Consider the following 16755-nt stretch of genomic DNA (forward strand, 5'->3'; position numbering starts at 1 on the left):
AAATCCCTAATCCTAATCATAAATTTATGGTTGAATATGCTTATATTAGTGCTCGGATTTGCATTAGCAATCGACCACTATTAATTCCTGTTAGTCTCCAGCTATTCATCCAACGGGTACCATACTACTTAGTCCGCTGCACCCTTTCTTAACAAAGGTCACTACACCATTTCAGCTAGATGGGCGCAATAGTTTCCGAGAAAACCTGTAGAGTAAATGTCGTATTGTCGTGGCTAATATCTATAAATCCTTATTGCCCTTCACTTGTTTATCGAATAGATACCATAATACTTTGTTCTCTGCACCTAATGAGAAATAAGACCCATAACATTTGAAGTTAGATCGATACAGTAATTTTCGAGAAAATTTAAACAATAAATGTTGTATTGTGATGAGTTATCATTATTAATCCCTAATTATTCCTTACTGTGTAGTGAACGGATATCATAATACTTAGTTCGGTGTACCTTATAGTTAGATAATAACATGGTTAAAAATAAAATCAGTTACTATCAATCTATCTTTCTATCTTTCTATTTATCTATTTTCCAGTGATATTATTAAAATGGTTCAGATTGGAAGTTATTTATTTTTTATAGAATAAAGTGTACTAATGGGTTTTAGCTGAAGATGGTTACATAAATTTACTAGGTTAAATAAACAAAATGACCTTGGAAAGGCATACATGGAAATGTCGTACGTCGATAGACGTGTGCTTTTTAATGATGACGTAACGGAACTGAGGTGAAAGGGTCGGGAAGTTTAGAGAAAGGAGTAGATTTTGAGTTTAGCCACGGAAGTGAACATACGTGCTTCAAAAAGCCAGGAAGCGGGCTGCAAAGAACAAGCATGTGAGCACGTAATGCAGACTCCTTGTGAAGATCATTTGGCACAGCTGAAATAAATTTATATTTTAAACATATAAAATGTTGTTCTGTGGTTTCACAAAAGAAGGAAGAACAGAGGTTTCAATTGGTTATGGTGTTGGTCATATCATGTTTCATCACCGAGTTAATCAGTGAAGATGGAAGATCTCTTGAAAAAAGAAAGGTATGAAGCATATATTATTCGTCTTATAAAAAATGATACTTTTATGTAAATATGAACTGTAATATATACCCGTGTGATAACTCTCTGATACAACATGACTCAGTTTATACATCGATATCATATGTCCTGGTTAAACAACAATACATCCAATTTATATGTTTATCTGGTGCCGTTCGGAGAACAATATATATCATCCTTCTATCACTGACTCTTTTGCTACTATTACTCAGGTGACGTCAATGAAGTCATAATCGCATTGTCAGTAAAATTTTGCGACGAGTCATTAATACTTATTGATGTGCTATCCCACGCGACAGAAAAGCTCTATATTCATCAATATTTTTGAATGTACACTTTTGAAAAGCAATTTAATATTGAGCTCTCAACGAGGGAAGGATTATACGTACGAGATATATAGATATTATTATAAAAAATATGTTGTCATAGTGTTTTTACGTATGTGTAATTGCATTTTAAATATATCTTATTGAGAATAACAGTATAAGAAATGTTATTTTTAACGTTAGAGGAGGGGATGACATCGAAATACACCTCGCAATTTTATGTAATTTTATGTAATATGATCATCGCCAAAGTTCCATACAAAATTTCTGTCAGATGGGCCCAGTTACATCGTGACGAACAGACATACCAAAAGATTAGTCCCAACAATAATACGTTTACTTAACTTTTCCTCAGAATCTACTGGTCCAATCTAACTAAAATTCTGTATACACCTTTCTTTAATAATAAGATGCAAAGAATTAACTGTTATATTATCCTTTAAATGCAGAGTTAGGGATTGATGGGATTTAAGCAACAGAATACCTCATTCACTATAGAAGGTTAGAACAACGGATTCATTCTAGGTCAACAGTCTTTAAGTGTTGCCCGTTTTAAAATGTAAATTTCTTTTCGCCCTCTTAAAGGGTCTAATTTCTGGGTAGTCTTAACCGTTGTTATCAATCGTAACGTTGTTGTTTTAATGCCACCCTAGCTAATTCGTTGACTCTTATTTTCGAGTCGCCTATGGATTTTGACAAATGGTGCCGTCTTGGTACATAGACAGCTTTTTTTCGTTCCCTCCCACTGCAAGAACTTAGACACCAGGGTCATAAAGTAAGACTGATAAGTCAGCGCTCTAGAGTAGGGGCACTCTGACTTGTAAAAAAAAGTGCCCGGCCAACCCCGTCAGCATTCCCCGGTAGGAGCGCCTCATGCGATTAGCAATAAGGTAAATCTTTCCCAAAGAAAGAAGGCAAGGCTCAGGAGGGTGGATCTTCTAGAACTGCACAGAACTAAACGCCCATCGCAAAATCAACAAAAGCCAATCATTACGGAAATGGTCTAATATTTGTTGATTTAGGGGAGCCGAGAATAAAACTCCTTGATACATACGAACACAGATATATAGGCAATATGTGTGTGGGGTTGTATGTGAGTGTGTGTATGTGTGGTAATCATAGAGTCGTATTTATAATTTGTGATGTGATCAATAGAACCAGATGCTTAAATAACCAGAGAGACATCACGTACAAGCAGGTTTTTATATCCAGATCTGATGATTGAGTGACAATATAGATTGAATTAAAGGCACTTTTACGCTAAAAAGGCTCCAATTCTTTGTCTTTCTAGTAACTATTTTCTTTCGGAGAATGGTTATTGAGCAACGAGCGCGCAGACAATTGGAATTAATAAAGAATTCATGGAAGCGTGCAAAAAAAAGTAATACTTGGACGTAAAACTTTTTTTCTTTGTTAAAAAACAACAAAAAAACAAAGAAAAACTAGCGGTTGAAAGACTAGATGATAAAAGAATTCTTTGGGCGCCATTATTACGCATGACCAGCAAACGGAGTCGTGATTCCCTTATCTTGGTGTGATTTAGAGAGAACTCTTCACAAAGTCGATCACAGACCACCATTAAAAGTGGGGATATAAGATCAGATATAAGTAATTCCATGAAGTAAATAAGTATGAATCGCAGATTCTTACATATACATGCATGCATGCCTATATATATATATATATATATATATATATATATATATATATATATATATATATATATATATAGCTTACCTTGTATATATTACTAGCAATTAAGCTCGTCATTGCTCGGGCTCTATATTATGTTCATAACATTATGTGCATATGTATACACATATATATTAACAAGTTTAACTCATGTCCAGGTAACCTACATCTAAAATTTCAAATGTTTAGACCGAAAATTGGTTGAGGAGTTTGGTAGAGTCTTCAAAAGTCAACTCTTTCGAACTGATTAAAAAGCTTGCTGCATTTCTGAACATCCTTTATGTAAAAGTTCAAATGTTTGGACCAAAAGTTGGCGGAATAGTTTGCTAGGCAACGCAAAGGTCAAATCTTTTGACCTTTAACCCTTTGGTTGCCAAATGTTCGGCAAAAAAACTAATTAAAAAGCTTATCGTATTTCTGAACACACTTTATGTAAAAGTTCAAATGTTTAGACCAAAAATTGGCTGAGTAACTTGGCAAAGACGGCAGGGTTACATTTTTAATCTTTGACCCCAATTTTGACCCCTTAACATTTATTGTTTTGGGCTTAAACTGAATAAAAAAGATGGATCCATGTCCAAGTAATTGTCATCTAAAATTTCAAGTGTTTAGACCCAAAATTGAGGGAGTTTGGTAGAGTTTTAAAGGTCAAATCGTTAAACTTTGATCCCTTAACAACCAAATTTCTGGCCGAAAACTGATGAACAATATTTTCCCAAATATTAATACCTCTTATGTCAAATGTTGGTTTTGTAAACTGAAAATTGACAGAGTAGTTTGGTAGGGAAATGTACACACACAGACACACAGAAAATTTCACTTTTGTAGATATATAGATATATGAAAAAGTAGATATTGCTCTGAAAATATGCCTTTTACTTTTAATTCCGCCCCAATTGATCTGAGGGGGTTGCAAATCGCATTGTTATGACGACTGAACTTATGCATTCATGATCTGGATGTTTAATCCCTCTGTTGCAGATATTGGTGGTGTGAGACTAAAGAAAACACTCTCTGTCATGAACGTGCGTTAGAAGCAGTTATGCGTAATTTAATTCCTGGCAAAAGCTCATTGAGAATATGTGGTACCTATGTAGACAATAAACTCCAGGGAACACTACCGGTTGTTGTCAGTGAGCAATCACTGATGATGTGCCGAGTCAGAACTCATAGTGAGTACAATACTAATAAAATAACATTAATAATGATTGATCTAGTAAGATTTTAAAAAGATGTAAGATATGAAGCGGGGAAAAAATTGTAAAAAAAAAAAAAATAGTAGAGAAGAAAATGAAAACACACGAAAACTAATTTGTATAGGATATGCTTTCTTTCCTAATACAATATTTTGTTTTCTTTCCGAATGATAAACAAAGGTAAAGAAACTAAAAAAAAAAAAAATAAATAAAAAAAAAAGGTCGGTAAAAAAATAATGGGACGTAACCATTAATTTCGCAACACATACAATGAAATGCTACGCATCAAATTAGACACAAAAATTATCAAATGGGAACTCTTAAGTCCCAGGAATTTTAATTTTTTATTTTCGTATTTTTTTTTTTATATATGAAACAAAGAAAGAAAACAAATCCACTTTATTATAAAAATACGATTGCAAATTTCGATTAGAAAGAAAAAGAAAGATCAGATAATAATAATAATAAAAAAAGCGGAATGTTTATTTTCGTTTCGTTAAACGGAAACTGTGAGCCAAGCGAAGACAAATGCTTTTCAGAAAACAGAGGATCATTTTTAAGAGTTCGGCGAAAATAAATCGAATTCATTTGGAAAGACAAACCAATGAATAAACCGGAACGCATTTTCTAAAGATCTGTCCGTTCACTATGCGCGCTTTTTAACGTCTTCATTCACTCTCTTGTAAGGATACCCCTGTAAAGACACCTCTGTAAGGATACCCTTGTAAGGATACCAGTGTGGAGAGTCAACTATAAAGCAAGACGTACGCAATAACTAACCACACGAATTTTAGACCTTTGTTCAGTTTCTATATAAAATAGCTACTCTATATAAGGCTATGTGCGCAGAGAGTCAATTTTGAAGCAAGGGTTGCGCAATAACTAACAAGGCCTTTGTTCAGTCTCTAGATACTGTTGACACTGCCTGTAAGGGTACCTGTGGAGGTGAGTCAATTGTAAAGAAAGGGTTACGCGATCACTAAATACACGATTTTTAAGCATTCGTTAAGTCTTTGGATGCAATGGATATTCTTTATAAGGGTACGTGTGCGGAGGGGGCCAATTATGGAAGCAACAGTGGCGCAATCACTAACCACACGCTTTTGTCGGTCTCGAGATACAATTGATACAGTCTGTAAGGGTCCATGTGGGAGCAATTCAATTGTGAAGCACAGTTTTACGTAATCATTACGCAAATGATTTTTAGGTATTCGTTCCATTTCGAGATATAGTGGATACACTCTGTAAGTATAGTTGCCTCGGAAATAGCTGTGATGAAAAGGTTGCGCAAATCCCAAACCATATCACACCTGAATCGGAACTGCTTAATTTCGATGACAAGAAGTTAAGGAAGGTAAGAAGCAATGTCGAGATAAAAATAGAGCTCTAAAACATAAAGCACCTGTTATTCTCAAATGGACACCCACTTTTGTACTGACAAGATACCACGTCACTTAACTTTGGTGATCCAGTGAGAACCTACATGTCAATGTAATTATGCGGTATTTTATCGATAAAAATACAAATTGAAATTTAAACTCAGGATAATGCTATTGCAGAATAAGTGTCCAACCGACAGTGCGCCTAATATGAGATGCGTCCAGGTATTTTGCGTGTTTATTGATGCATAAAGATGAGTTAAACCAAGTATGTTCCCTGAGGAATTTTCCTATATGTCTTTATCGTACAGCGTATATTCCTCACTTTAAGGATGGAGTTATGTTTGAAAACACTTTTACTTTTAACTGTTCAAATTGACCGAAATTTGCAAGAAAAAAAAAACAAAAAAACTCCTCAGATGTCAGATCTCTCTCTAAATATTACTTTCACCATAACTCACTGTATGTCTTTATATATATATAATATATATATAGTCATCCACGTACAGTACTGTTTCTTGTATCACAGCTCATCAGTGCGGCTAGACTTACACCGTTCTCCAGCCGTGGATCGAACCTACATTCGTCGCATTGACAGTCGACAGCTCTCACCATCAATCACGAATCAGTGCTGTAAATATTTCTGCTCGGGTGTGTATTAACTCCACGCCCGCCCGTCGCAACAGTGCTCTAACCATCAGTTTGTTTACAAACAAATTAATAGTGAGCTTCGCTTAATAGCTTAAATATATTTACAAAGTACACAACCCAAAGAGGGGGGGGGGTAATTGTCATCCACATACAGTACTGTTTTGTTGTATCACAACTCATCAGTGCCGCTAGACATACACCTTATATATATATATATATATATATATATATATATATATATATATATAGTAAGTTATAAAATTTATACGGCGATTAAGCTACACTGAATATTCCGCGTTTCATCCACTCTAGGATTCTTCAGGCTTATACGCGAATTCTGTGGTTGTTTGTCGTTTTTATATGCTCATCTTCTATTGAAATTTTAGTTAACCAATCAGATTTCTAGTATCAACCGCGCCTTTCCTATCAGCCAATGAGAATGCATTTATCGGACAAAGGCCTATTTGACCTCTGGTTGACCTGTTCCTTTGTGTGTGCTCTATTTATCCTGGATATTTAGCTTCTTGATCTGTTTTAAATCTAGGTTAGTGTTTTTTTAATGTTAGTTTATATATAAATATATATATGTGTGTGTACATATATATATGTATAAGGGAAAGAAAATTAAAACTGTAAGTTGAACTTTACAATCAAAATTCATTGTTCGACTGAATACCCCCCCCCCAATAAACAATTTACAAAATCCTTATTCCATGGAGTTTCAAAGAATGCTATTCTTGCTATTCTTTTCATCAGAGGACAGAAAGAAATAAGTTTCCATTGCGTTATGGCTAGGGGAAAAGCGTAGTATCTGTTCTAATACTACATTTCATATTTGGTTAAAAAATTTGTTATTTTAGTCGTAATCCAAAATGAATCTGATGCATTTGGTCGGTGCCAAAATGTTTGCCAATTCAAACTTCTGTCTTGAAAATGAAAAACGATATTTTTAAAAATATTTATTCATAACAATTACGACCGTTGATCTTTATAATTTGATGCCATCTGTCAACGAGCCTTCAAGTTCGTAAAATTGTATAGGTTTTAATATGAGATATGAATCTATCTAATGGGCACTCTTTTCTTGTGATATTAACCTAAAGCGATTTAGATTTTTTTTTCTTTAAATCCTCGAAATAAGAGATAATCTGAGGGAGTCAAATTATGAGAATATTCAGGATGGGGCAATATTTTGCAACCAAATTTTTCTAGATCGTTAGTTCATAGTGCTCAGTGAAGACAAACAGTATAATGGTGGAAGACGACTTCCTTTTTTGACTAAAGAAGGTCGTTGTGAAGTAAACACGTGTGCGAATATTGCAGAAAAATATAAAGCTGGCTTTAATAATTTGAAAAAAAAAAGCTATGAATTAATAACGGCGACATGTTTAATTGATAACAATATGCAATTGTTTTAAATGCACCTTTTACAATTACAATTGTTTAAAATGCACATTTTACAAAACCGGTAAAAACTTTTGCACCGCCCTGATATTAAACGCATTAAAAACCTATTCTGCCTTGACAGAATACAAAATAGACTTCGTAGCTTAATGGGGGATTCCCTTTTCTCTTCCTTGCAAACTTTCTCTCACAGAAGAGACATTGCGAGCCTGTCTTTGTTTTATCGTTATTTCCATGACAAGTGCTCACCTGAGCTTCAATCTCTGGTCCGTCCCTCTCGCCAATCTTTAACGAAAAACAACCGCCTCGGTGAAACCGCTGTCAATAATTTTCCCCGCTCTTTATCTGTGCTTAGATCAAAACGTAGATTCCATGAACAAAGTTTCTTTCTTAGTACAAAACGCCTGTGGAACTCTCTTCCGTTTGCCTGTTTCCCACCTAACTACAACTTGGATGTCTTCAAGTCCAACATAAACAAATTCCTAATAACCCCCCTTAAGTAATCCAATTTATCAAATCTCCATTACTAAGATTACTACGATACTATCCCATTGATCATTGTACCCGCAATAACCCCTATCCTCGAGTGGGCTCCGGACCTTGATAAGTGGTGACTCCTATGTAAAAAGAACAAAACAAAAAAAATGAGCTGGTCTCTTACACTATCCTTGTGTGGGGACAAGCCAATAGTGATAAGACTCAGCGATGCTTAATTTCGAAATGTTCTTGTTCAATCGATCTCTTGACATGCCGTGTATTTTCCAAAAAAAAAAAAAAAACTGTTTGAGCCGGATCATTACTCTGCCAATTCTAACTACATTCTCAGTAATTAGAGCCATTCAGGATTGACCAATTGACCCCGTCGCTAGAATTCCTCGAGCAAAGCAAAAACTACTTGACATTCCTTATCAATCTTCAGGTGTCCACTTCTCTGGAGAAACGGAAGCGATCCAAGCGGACCGATTTTCTCCAGCTGAGAACCTTCCGCCAGCCAAAGACAAAGTGAAACGCGGCTTTGCTGAATGTCAAATAAGAATCTGTATTTACATTGCACAAAAAAAAGAACGGATATCCGTAAGGCGAGTCTATTCAACCTAATGATTTAGGGATGAACATGCTAATATTATACCAAGTTCGAGGCAATCAACATGTCTCGTTAAGGCGTTTTACGTATATAATTTAATAAAAAAAAATTTAAACTATTTCTCATATTTAGAGATTTTTTAAAAATGAAAATCAATGGAAATAAGGCGTGATACCTCTTTATGTAACAAGCTAACACTAACAAAAGATGATTATCGTAAAATCAGCGGATGTCTATTGACCTTAGTCATGAAAAGATCAGGTAGGTAGGTAGAAGAAAACAATAAAAGTTCTCGGAAAGAAGCTACTGGAATAAGAAGCTGAGGTATCACACCATCGAATTGATAGAGCTCTCCATGTTGTATTATTCATAAGACTAACCGGATCGCTACTCACGAGTTGTTTAAATCCGTACAATTATGCTTGCCTACACAATCAAACGTAAACAAAAAGTCTATTGTACTTTTAATAACAAGAAATTGGAATGATAAGAAACAATCAGTATTCTTCAGTAACAACACTGACAGCAAGTAGGAGTCACATGGTGGCGGTGGTGTGTGTGTGCAAAAGGGCACAGATATAATATGTTTGCTTTCTTCCCGCGATCGCTTTATCTGTTGTCTGCTCTCTCTCTTTTTATCAAGACGGATGGCGTCAGAACATTCTACTACGCGTTTTTTTTGTTGTGTTTATTGTTTTAAATGTCAGTCTATCTCGCTGTTATCAAATCTCCAGGAATTCTGCGTCCCCCATTTTGAACTTCTTTGAAGTGATTGCCGGTGCACCTCGGTCTGGGATCATTGTTGTTACCGACGTTCCGGGGTCCGACTTCTATTGACGTCATCTTTGCAAGCCCAGAGAGTCGATTGTTCGCTCTAGAATTACCTCTGGTATTTGCAACTCCATCGTCCTCTGTAACATGCAAACCGACGAGTCAAGCGAACTGGAACAATGGAACCAGGTAACAGATCAGACAATTCTGAAGAACACATGCTATAAAAATATTCATATGAAAAACTTAGAATATCAATATTACGAATGTAGGAGGGGGGTTGAAGTGAAGAGGTAAGGTTGGGGGCAATCAAATAACAGACACGTTTCTGCACTTCATAAACTCTTCCCCTCGAATAGGCCGGAGATTGACCGGTACAAATATGACGAGAATAATCTATACAGTAAATTCAAAATAGCCTCAGGTGTGAGCACATGTTTAGAGCGATTGAGCGATAGAGAGACAGAGCGATAGAGCGATAGAGAGATAGAGAGAAACGATTTTACGAGAAGAAAGAATATTGATTTATGTTTACAAAAACATTTCTGTTTGAATTATTCTAATTAATACTTATTTGCAATTAACTATCTCTTTCTAAGATTCTATTCATAATTTTACTCCTCTCTCTCCCCCCTCTCCCTCTTACACATTGTTGGTTGATCCCCGTCTTTACTTTATAAAGTACCTAAAACCATCATTTACATCCTCTTTCTATATCTACGTATATATAAAAAGAACTTTGTGTGTATTTCTGTGCGCGCGCGTGCGCAAGTGTGTGTGCGAGTTCGTTCTCTACGGACTCTGAAACGGCGGGACCGTTTTTTTTTTTATTTAAATCACACAAATCTACATTATGTATCTGTAAGTTTTCTTGGATAGGTTTTGTTTTGGAATGTCTTCGATAAGTCTGGTGGATGAACTCACATATTAAGCTACATGATTAACATTTCTCTAATCAGGCATTCATAAACATTTACATAAAACAAAGCAACAACGAAAAAGATTGCGTCATATTTTGCATTCTTTCGAATGTTACAGATTGTTTCGACATTAACTCGACAATTTTAAGACCCTCTATTGTGTAAACTCTTTTAGCGTGGCATCTCATCAAACTTATTTAAATAAATACTAGATTAATGCGATGGGCAGCAAGTAAATATCTACCGTTGCTTTCTTCATGCACCACCACCACCACCACCATCATCATCACCATCATCATCATCATCATCATCATCATCATCATCTGAGCGTCACAAGTTTATTATTTTTAGTTCTGCAAGAAAAATCTACTAACAGATCTGTCAGACTTCATAGAGTTTTAGATGAAACCAGAGTAAAATAAGTTGTCCGTTTCGCTACGACATCACAGTAGACGAGGCATACACACAGACTAAAGTTGATTTATACCAGATGCCAAGGGATTTTGAATTTTATGAACGTGCCTAGGTCGTGGCTTATTAGGGGAAAGTATCATCCTGGAGTTTCGTATTTTTAGGCGGTCCTAGGCTTACAATATCTCTAGGACAACGTGTTGCATCGTATTGGCAAATAGTCATCCATATAAGCATTGCTTACCATCGCTTAGGGAGGTGACAATGGCCTCACTTTACAATGAATTAATCAATGCATCCCTCTCTTAGTAAGCTGATATCTATAACTCTCACCCTCTCTCACACACTGTCGGTTGCTTGATATCCGCCTGTATTTATCTGAATGTATCTAAACCTTTAATAAAACCCTTAATTCCATCCTCTCTATATATCTACTTATATATATATATATATATATATATATACATATATATACATATATATATAATGAACTTTGTGTGTGTATGTGTTTCTGTGTGCGTTTTTATGTGTATTACACACGCACACAAACACACACACACATATATATATATTTATATACATATATTTCTGTAGAAATATATTTTCTTATAATGTATATCAATCCTTATTTAAGAAGCTCAATGAAATTACAGAGCAATATAGTGAGTAAATGACAAAATTCATGATGATGACCATCTTAAGATTTATTACTTTAATTCAGTTGACTTATTCAATTCTTGACAGTATCTGTTTCGTAGTGCAAAATCAATCACTTAATTATTATATCAATCAGTGAATCTATCATGCCCTTAACTCATCAGTAGAAATAGCAACAATCAATCTGTCTAAAGGAATTGAAATGTTGTTTGACATGATTAAAATCCGAAAATTGGAAGAGAAGCTGACAATACCTTTATATTTTTCCATTACGCCATATTTGAATTTTATATATATCTTTAATATAAAGCGGAACATCTGTATGTGTGTCTGGTCACGAATAGGCTCCTATATGGTAGACTATTACAGAAAACTGATCGCATATAATGAGAGAAGATGTATCGAGTCACAGGAATCGGTATGTTTGATCTGGCATAATGATGATTCATTAAAATTGTGGGAGCTGCGTATGCGCCTGGTCCACAAAGTATGGAAATAAAAACATTAAAAATTAAAAAAAAACAAAAACATTTACATATGTTTTTATATAGATGTACATAATAATACTTTGATAAGTATGTTTTAACTTAAATGGGGGATGGTATAATAAAATTGTGGGGTCTGCATTCGCGCCTGGCCTCCATAAAATGGAAATAGGCACAAATTTAAATAAAGGCTTTTCATATCTATCTGCGTAAGTATACTTTGATAATTATGTTTCAGTTTGAAGAAATATAGTATAATAAAATTATGGGGTGTTCATTGGCACCTGAACTCCATAGAATGGAAATATGTCACAAAGTTTAAGAAGTTTTTTTTAATATAGATCCACAGAATATTGTGACAAATGTTTCAGTGTGAACAGGTATGGTATAATAAATTATGGGGTTTATCTATTTTATTTTTACTTTCATCATATTTTTCTTTGGTTTTGATACCCCCAAATTCTAAGCTATCTCTTTACAACCCTTCCTTTTCGTAACCTATCATACTTTCATAAATCAGTCCATTTTCTGTAGACTGTTTTTGAACCCAGTCAACGACGGGTACTTTTGCTAGTAAAATATATATATATATATATATATATATATATATATATATAATTATTACTATAGTAAAAAAATAATTATGACAGCCCCTTTAAGAAATTCGTTTCTTGTCGTTGAGCACTTACAGTTGAATTAAGTCGGTCAATTTAGCTCTTATGCATTGATCATCATATAACGATTAGATCACTGTGTGACTGACGTAAAGAACATTTAAAATTAAAATGTTTAAATTCAACGTTATTTCACGCGGTTAATGGTAGCCGAATTGAAAAGGTCTTCGTTAATCGAGCCAGAGATGTTTCGTGTTGCGGAACTCGAATTGTTCGACTGGTGTTAATCGTGACACCCTGCACTGAAGATTCCCGAAAGGATGAAACACTACCGTCTGTAGGTATTTTATTATTATAGTAAAAAAAAATAATTATATATATATATATATATATATATATATATATATATATATATATATGATTAGTTTTTTTTTGAAAAAGAATTCCAGCAGAGTGCTCAATTAAAAGGAAAAACCAAAATGTAAGAGCGTATTTATATTTTGTGTACAGAAAGTTGTTAGTTGAGACAGATCATTGGTACCGTCGGTTTCAAGCCCGATAATAAGGCATCCTTATCAAGCTCTCTTCAGCCAATATTCGTCTATTTTATAACCGGAAGTGTGAAGTATATATACCTCGTGAGTTCACGTTTAAATCTCGTTTTGTTAAATCCCCCCCTTTTTTATCGGATGAAAAAATATAAGAATGTTAATATACAAGGGAAATCACTTAGGATAGATAAATACTCACTTCCCCAAACCTTGAAAGATTTGGATTTCTAAAAAATATTTTTTAAACGTATTTCAACATTTTTAAACGTGATTCGATATAATTAAAAATATATTTTTTTAAAACTTTAAACGTATTTTTGGAAATTTTTAAACGCAATTCGATATAATTAAACGAATTTTAAAGTTTTTAACCCATACCAATATATATTTTAAGTTTTTTTTTATTCATAAGAAAAGAGATTTTAAAATTAATTTGGGTTCAAATTAAAATCGATTTATATAAGGAAATTTTTTTTCGAAATTAGATCTTAAATTTAAATAATTCAAAGTTTAAAATTAGGTATTACATCATCCGATAAAAAGGTGGGGGATTTAACAAAACGAGATTTAAACGTGAACTCGCGAGGTATATATACTTCACACTTCCGGTTATAAAATAGACGAATATTGGCTGAAGAGAGCTTGATAAGGATGCCTTATTATCGGGCTTGAAACCGACGGTACCAATGATCTGTCTCAACTAACAACTTTCTGTACACAATATATATATATATATATATATATATATATATATATATATATATATATATATATATATATATATCGCTAGATACGGCTCAATCACGGCACAATAATGTTGATACACCGGTTTTTTCCAGATCACCGCAGTAAGCGACGTTGAGCAAATAGGTAACCATTTGGGAAGGCTAGGCGCTGTATGTACCGGGCCCAGTCGTAGAAATTTCCAGATTGGTATCTTGGGCACATAAATTCACTGGGAGAGATGCACCCCTATTCGTCGTACAGACATACAGCTAGGAGAAGGAAAATCTGTCCTGTAGCAGTTATCTGGACCAACAAAGGTAAGCAGTAATACCAAAAAGTGTGGTTGGTTCTGCACAAAGCCTTCACCACTAAAACCATAATATCTGTGTGTATTTCCGCGCAATTTAGTTGGTGTGTCGTAAGCTCATGCATTGAAATCGATGGGAGAGTGCATTATATATCGCTATTCATCTGGTATTACATGGACCAGGCGAATATATTTCTAATAAGCATTTACGTAGTATTCTCTATCTAAACGTGTTGCAGAAAAATAAACGCAATACGTCTATTAGTAAGAAAGTTTGTCTGGGATCCTGGTTTCGAATCTCGCTAGCTTGAGCCAAACTGAAGAGTCGAATAAAACTGCAACACGTGCCCATGGATAATTATATTTTTAATATATACATATTCATAAAAAAATGATATTCTAGTTTGCTATAAGCAATCCTAATAAATAAGTATACTTCTTTTTTATTACTAAGATAGCATGTAATCCAGCAAAAAAACTGACCAGTGAAAGGAGAAATATAATCAGAGATAATAGTATGAACGATATAGTAATTTTACATTTATTTTTCGGTAAATCTTCTACATATGATTTGTGCATTTTTTCATTGACTCTTAATGATAAACATATTTTGATATTTCAGAAGAAACACCCCCTTTTCAAAACCAAACTTTTTTATCTACTTGCAGGGACAAGATATTGACTATTATATAACACACACTCACAACACTCGCCCACACAACACTCACACACACGTCAGCGATTATTTCTATATACATAAAAGTATAAATCTATTTACATGTATGCATATACAAATGTATTAGTGTTGGAGCGATTAATCGGAATCGGAATCGGGAATCGGAAAAATCGGATAATATCTGTATATTAAACATGTGTTTTTTACGAAAATCGGGAAAAATAACAATGTTATAGTTAAATGATTAGAGATTTATAAAAAAAACCGGCATCGGTAATTGTATCGGAATCTTGTATCGGACTCAGGAAAAATATTGGAATCGTCCCATCACTAATATGTATATACACAATCATATATTATATATATAGTTTCCTTCATTCTTGTGTCTGTGCGTGTAATTCTTGTGGCAAGAGTTGCGCAATACCCGACCACGCTTCAGCTGAGTCGACATTGTTGAATACCAGTGGCAAGTGGAGGTTCAGGACAACTGGAAGCAATGCCGAGATAAGCGGAAATCACATACAGCGCTGAGAATTCCCAAATGGCCACCCATCTGGTACTAGCCAAGCTCAACGTTACTTAACTTCGGTGATCTGACGAGAACCGGTGTGTCAACGTGATTTTGCCGTATATATATATATATATATATATATATATATATATATATATATATATATATTTATATATTTATATATTTATATATATATATATTTATATATATATATATTTATATATATATATTTATATATATATATTTATATATATTTATATATTTATATATATATATTTATATATATATATTTATATATACATATTTATATATATATATTTATATATATTTATATATATATATTTATATATATATTTATATATATTTATATATATATATTTATATATATATATATTTATATATATATATATATATATATATATATATATATATATATATATATATACACACACGTTTTTACTTTATCTTTACGTATTCTCTATGTTTTTCATTTCATGAAATGATCCTCGTTTTAATGTTCCTATTTCTGGTATCTTTCGTGTTTTTGACTCTCTTCTGCATCTAACCATTTCCCCCTTCCCATTCATTATTCTCGAATTGTTTTCAATTCTTTTGCATATAATTTAATGCTGTCTTTTATCCACTCTTTTTTACGTCTTAAGAAGATGTCGAGTGCGTGTCACTGAGTCTTAAAATGTTACGAGGCCGATAGAACTTTTTCCCCGCGTATTTCCGCGGGCTTTTTAGACCGTCCGTGCGATATCAACTTTATGTCACCGGGTCAAAACCTTTCCATATACATCTGAAAGAAGGAATGGCATCATAAAACTCGCGGACTTTTCCCTCTTGTATAAAGATAGATTGATAGCTTCATCTCTTCTGCCGTATGTTCTTTTCACTTAGACCTGCCGTAAAAAGAATTTCTAAATAGCTGTGACACTATGCACAATCTATCCAAGAATATGGTGTCAGCAGTTATATGTATAATTAATCTGATCCGTTTAATAAAGTTCAGGTAGTATGAAATATTGACCTGATTAAAAATGAAAAGCTATTTAAATAGACTAGCGGGACCTGTGGAAATTCCATAGGGGACTCATTCATATGTAATATATTGATGTTGGCAGTATGTAGATTTTTAGTGTAAATGGAGACGCTTTGATATTATTGTAGCTTTTTTGCTAAAACTGCAAAGTATTTATCTAAGATAGCACGACCGCCCCGCAAAATACGGTCGTAAAGTACGTTTAAATATGATATTTTAATTCTTGCATATTTCGTATGTATTGTTATAGAGTTTTTGTTCTATCAACTTATATATATATT

At 33.8% G+C, this 16755-nt stretch overlaps 1 protein-coding gene and 1 pseudogene across 9 annotated transcripts in view; both read right to left on the bottom strand.

The window, feature by feature from the left end:
• Positions 1-16755, bottom strand: part of LOC145261213 (voltage-gated inwardly rectifying potassium channel KCNH7-like) — a 1042998-nt gene that overhangs the window by 481253 nt on the left and 544990 nt on the right. The gene's annotated exons all lie outside the window — the stretch shown is intronic.
• Positions 15435-15551, bottom strand: LOC145261461 (5S ribosomal RNA; annotated as a pseudogene).

This window comes from Euprymna scolopes, chromosome 37, assembly GCF_053919585.1.
Source record: "Euprymna scolopes isolate OS-2025 chromosome 37, ASM5391958v1, whole genome shotgun sequence".
NCBI classification, from domain to species: domain Eukaryota; kingdom Metazoa; phylum Mollusca; class Cephalopoda; order Sepiida; family Sepiolidae; genus Euprymna; species Euprymna scolopes.